Here is a 5,141-nt window from a genome sequence, read left to right as displayed (position 1 = left end):
CCTGATCCCCAGCATCTCCCACTTCCACCAGGCTCAACTGTAAGTGTGGGCAGATGCCAAACCACAATAGGCTTCAGTGTCCAAGGCTGATCCTTCACCTAGCAACCAAGGCTACACTGAGGGTAGGGACTCAGGTGTATGGGACAGGTAGGGAGAATGACAGGAATATTAAAATGTCTCTCTGGACCACCCAGTAGCCCCAGGGGAAGCTTGTTGACCTGGCTGGGGAACTGCACTCCACTCTCCATCTATGGGGGAGATCTGTGGGGTTGTCTCTGGAGAAAGCTGGGCAGAATATCCATATCACAGCTCTCAAAGCAGAAAAGGACATGGGGATCCACCTAGTTCCTCTCCATGTCCACTGCCATTGGTACCCGATGCCCCAGACTCCTCTACAGCTTCCCCAGCAAGTGTTCTCACAGTGTCTGCTTGCACATCCCCAGCCACAGGGCACTCACTACTCCTGAAGAGGGAAAAACCTGGACACTCTGCTATTTCATCCAGGTGTCTCTCCCCACTGGACCATGCGGTCAAAGCTCAGATCCCATCTTGGGGATGGTCTTGGTCCAGGGTACTGGTCTGTCCCTCAGTCAGGGGATATGGAGGTGTGGAGGGCTAGAATCTTTTGTCAGGCCTCCAAAAGTTTGATGGACCTTGCTTAGGACCCTAGTATACAGGTCCAGCCAGAGGCCAGACAGAGCGGACTGTACAACCTGCCAACCTGATGGGCAAGGTGCTTATAGACACAAGAGCTTTTTGAGGGTGGGGACAACATCTTTCTTGTTCACCATTCCTATCATATGGCTGTTGCCCAGTAAAGGATAGGATTCAAGCTGTATTCATCTTTGTGACCAGCACAGTGCCTGAGCTTGTCTGTCAAATGAATGGAGGGATGAGTTCTCCTCCTTGGGTAAGTTACTTCAGTTCTCTGAGATTCATTTTCCTTATGCTTCAAATGAGCATCATAATCCTTGTCTCACCTAGCTCCTGAGGACAGTCGTTGGGAGGGGGAATGCAAAGTCAGTTGGCATACTTTGGAAAGGATCTGAGAAATCCTTGGTATTATCTGTCCTTTTATCCACCTTTTATTTCCTTCTATTTGCAGAGGAGTGTCGACCTCTCCTAACTGGTCCTCCTGTCTCTGGCTCCACACCTCTCCTCAGCAGGACCTCCCTCCCGCAACTTTCCTCCACCTGAAGCTTACAGGGGTCCCCCAGCCATGAACAAAAGACTCCCGTCTCAAGGGCCCTCTTCCACCATTCTTGACCCTATAGTCTGGCTTCAGCTGCCCTTGCCCCCGCTCATTTCTGGAAGGATATGGTTTCCCACTGGGCCCTGGAAGGTATCCCTAAAGCTATGCTTGTGAGCTTCAACAAAGATTACTTCTTGGCAGCTACCACAGTGGTTGATAAGACAGGAATTGGGATTTGTCACCAAGAAGGCTAAAGCTATAAGCAGCCTGGAACTGGAAGGAAGAGTGTGTCAGCTCAGAGAGCAGACAAAAGTAATCCTAGCTATTGCTGAAATAAACTTCTCAAGGAGAACAAAAGCGACCCCCTTGGAGAGAGAATTTAGCACAAGATGAACTTTAAGAGTGCATATCAACAGTCTCCCTGCCTCTGTACTGGGCTACCTTGAAACCATCTCAGACTAAGGAGACTCTGCACTGTTTAAAACTTGGCAGTTTAAAATAAATTGGAAACAACCTAAACAGCCAACAATAGGGGGTTGTTTAAATTAATACAGCTCACCCACAGGATGGAACACTGGATGTTATTTTTTTGGAAGCTCCTTAATGGCATAGTATATATAATATATAATATAATATCATAATATATGAAAGCCTGAAAAGAAATACACTAAAATGTGTACACTGATTTCCCAGCATGGTGGAGTTAAATATGATTTTTATTTTCTTCCCTGTACTGTCAGTACTTAACAAATTTTATCCATTAAATATATGTAATATTGAAGTATTGATCCAGGCTACAACATGAATGTACCTTGAAAACAACATTTGGGGGAGTGGCTTCTCACAAACTACAAAGTAAATACTCAGCAAATCTCTACTGGGTACCTAGGACCGAAGTAAATAATGAGTCCCGTGCCCCCGATGGATCTTGGGAGGGGAGGTGGAAAGCTTATTTGGTAGAGGAACGAGACTAGTCCCAGCTCTGCCTTGATCTCCCTGAGTTACCTCGGGGGCATAGTACTTGAAAACTTCCAATTCTCAGAACTGAAATGGGTTCTTAGATACCCTCTAGTCCAAAGAGCGTGGATAGGTGGCACATGTCCTATGCCTCCTCTCTCCCTCATCCATGGCAGATATCACTGGTCCAATCATGGAACTCTTTCTCCCTTAGTACAGATGCCCTCAAAATCTGCCTCCAGACAGTGTTTCAGGTAGCCAGTGCCTATTGTGCAAATTTTTATCCCTAATCTATAAAGAAGATGTGATACGCAGTGGAATACTACTCAGCCATAAAAAGAATGAAATCTTGCCATCTGCAACAACATGGATGGACTTGGAGGGTATTATGCTAAGTGAAATAAGTCAGACAGAGAAAGGCAAATACTGTATGATATCACGTACATGTGGAATCTAAAAAATACAACAAACTCTTGAATGTAACAAAAAAGAAGCAGGCTCACAGACATAAAGAACGAACTAGTGGTTACCAGCGGGTGGGGAGGGGCAATGTACGGGTAGGGGATTAAGAGGTACAAACTATTAGGTACAAAACAAGCTATAAGGATATATTGTACAACATGGAGAATATAGCCAATATTTTATAACTAAAAAGGGTATATTATTAATGTTAATTAATTATTCATATATTTTATAACTTTAAAATTGTGAATCACTACATTGTACACCTATAAATTATATAATATTGTACTGCAACTCTACTTCAATAAAAACACTTTTATCTCCAATCTGATCTAATCCCCTCATTTTATAGTTAAGGAGAAAAGTTTCTCAAAGCCACAGAATGAGTAAGTAGCCACACCAGGACTTGCACCTGGGACCCCTGCATCCCTGACCAATGTGTGTTCCACTTACCATCTCCCTCTCATAGTACTTCTCTATACAACTGGGGTTGGGAGGCAAATAAAATAATTTATCTGAAAGTACTTTCTAAACTGTTAAATGTAATACATATATGTGGGAGAAGGATGACTGTTATTATAGAAATTTGATGACTTATCAGTCCATATATATGGACTGTATATATATCAGTGTATGTATGTGTATATATATCAGTGCCCAGGCTGTGCAAAGCTTTCTGGAGGATGAGAAATACACGGAAGAACACATGATTCTAGGAGAGAAGCTAGTGAGCAGAGGTGGCCAGACATGCAAATAAGCACCAGGCACAGGTCCAGTATCTGAAATAAATCAGGTGGTACGTGAGGATTTGCTGTTTCTCTGCTTTGTTTCTTCTTTGCTTTCTGTCTCAGCTTTTCATGGTCATGACTGCCATAGGCTGGGGCCATTCTGGAGTTCTGGAAGTATCTGCTACAGGAAATATACACATAAATTATTACAATTTGAAAGTTGGAGTAATTTGTATATACTTGCAGAGAGATGAATACACAGCCACCAGACTTGTGGCTCCCACTCTGGACCAGCCCCATTTCTTCTGGGCAGGATGCACCACTCCTTTATAAATTGTTTTGAAACATCTTTATGGTTTGTGAATATTTGTCTGCATAGGGAGCTTTGGTAACATTGTGGTGGTGTCCTCTCAGAAGTGTTTGGTAAGTGGCTGAATCCCAGGGTGTGCTTCGAAGGCACGTGCAGCCTTTAGGGCAAGGTTCACCAGACACAGTGGGCACCACCACGCGTGGCGAGCAGAGGGTGTCTCTTCTAGACCAAGACTCTGAAAGGTGGGAGGGCCTGGGCCCTTCTGCGATAATAGAACAACTTCTCCCACAACGCACTGGGACCTGATCCCCAGGGTGGGAGCTTGAGCCTCAGGCTGTTTCCTGTTTTCTACCTTCCCTTCCTTTTCAAAGGCCTTGGCATTCTCATCTGCGACACGGGGATACTGACACTGCCCCACAGAGTAGCTGTCAAGGTCCAAAAGAGAAGGTGTCTGGAACACAGAGTACAGGGCTACCTGTGGAGGGGCCGCAGTAATTGACCACTTCCTTTCCTTTCTCCAGGGACAGAGCCACTCAAGGGCCTTTGCTTCCCTAAACTGCAGCCTCACTCTCTAAGAGAGCCAGCCAATGGACGTGAGGAAACCAGCAAGTTACTGTCAGGTCTTAGTCAAGAGATTTTACTTCCACTGCCAGAGGCTTTTTTTTTTTCTCCTCAGAGTTTTTATTAAGAATGAATGTTGAATTTTTTCAAAGGCTTTTTCAGAACTATTAATGTATTAATATAGTAGTTTATATTAATAGATTTTCTACTATTGAATCATCCTTGCATTTCTTCATAAACCCTCCTTGGTCATGATGTTTTCTTTTCTTTTCTTTTCTTTTTGCGATATGCGGACCTCTCACTGTTGTGGCCTCTCCCATTGCGGAGCACAGGCTCCGGACACGCAGACTCAGTGGCCATGGCTCACGGGTCCAGCCGCTCTGCGGCATGTGGGATCCTCCCGGACCAGGGCTCAAACCCATGTCCCCTGCATCGGCAGGCGGACTCTCAACCACAGGGAAGCCCCGGTCATGATGTTTTCTTAATGTGCTGTTGAAGTCTGTTCACTTAAGTTTTATTTCAGAATTTTTTGCGTCAATATTCATAAGTGATATTCATCTGAAATTTCCTCCTTTTAAAACTATCTTTATCATATTATAGTATATATCATATCATATTTAGATGTTAGTGTTACACTCACTTTGTAAAAAGAATGTGGAAGTTTTCCTTCATTTTCTCTGAAGCAATTTACGTAGCACTAAGGCTATCTGGTCTCTTTTGCAGGATTTCCCTATGATATCATCTGGGTCTACTGACTTTTGTGGGATCTAATAATTTCCTTTAATTCTATTATAACTGCTCTGCTTATGCTTTCTATTGACACTTGGGCCCATTTTGGTAAATTGTATTTTCCTATGAAATGATGCATTTCATCTAGGTTTTCTAATTTATGTACATATAGTTATACAAAGTAGTCTTTTATTACTTTTTA

Source organism: Leucopleurus acutus (genome assembly GCF_964270905.1).
Source record: "Leucopleurus acutus genome assembly, chromosome: X".
In the NCBI taxonomy this organism is placed as follows: domain Eukaryota; kingdom Metazoa; phylum Chordata; class Mammalia; order Artiodactyla; family Delphinidae; genus Leucopleurus; species Leucopleurus acutus.
The sequence above is the reverse complement of the archived record's forward strand: the minus strand, read 5'-3'. Positions refer to the sequence as shown.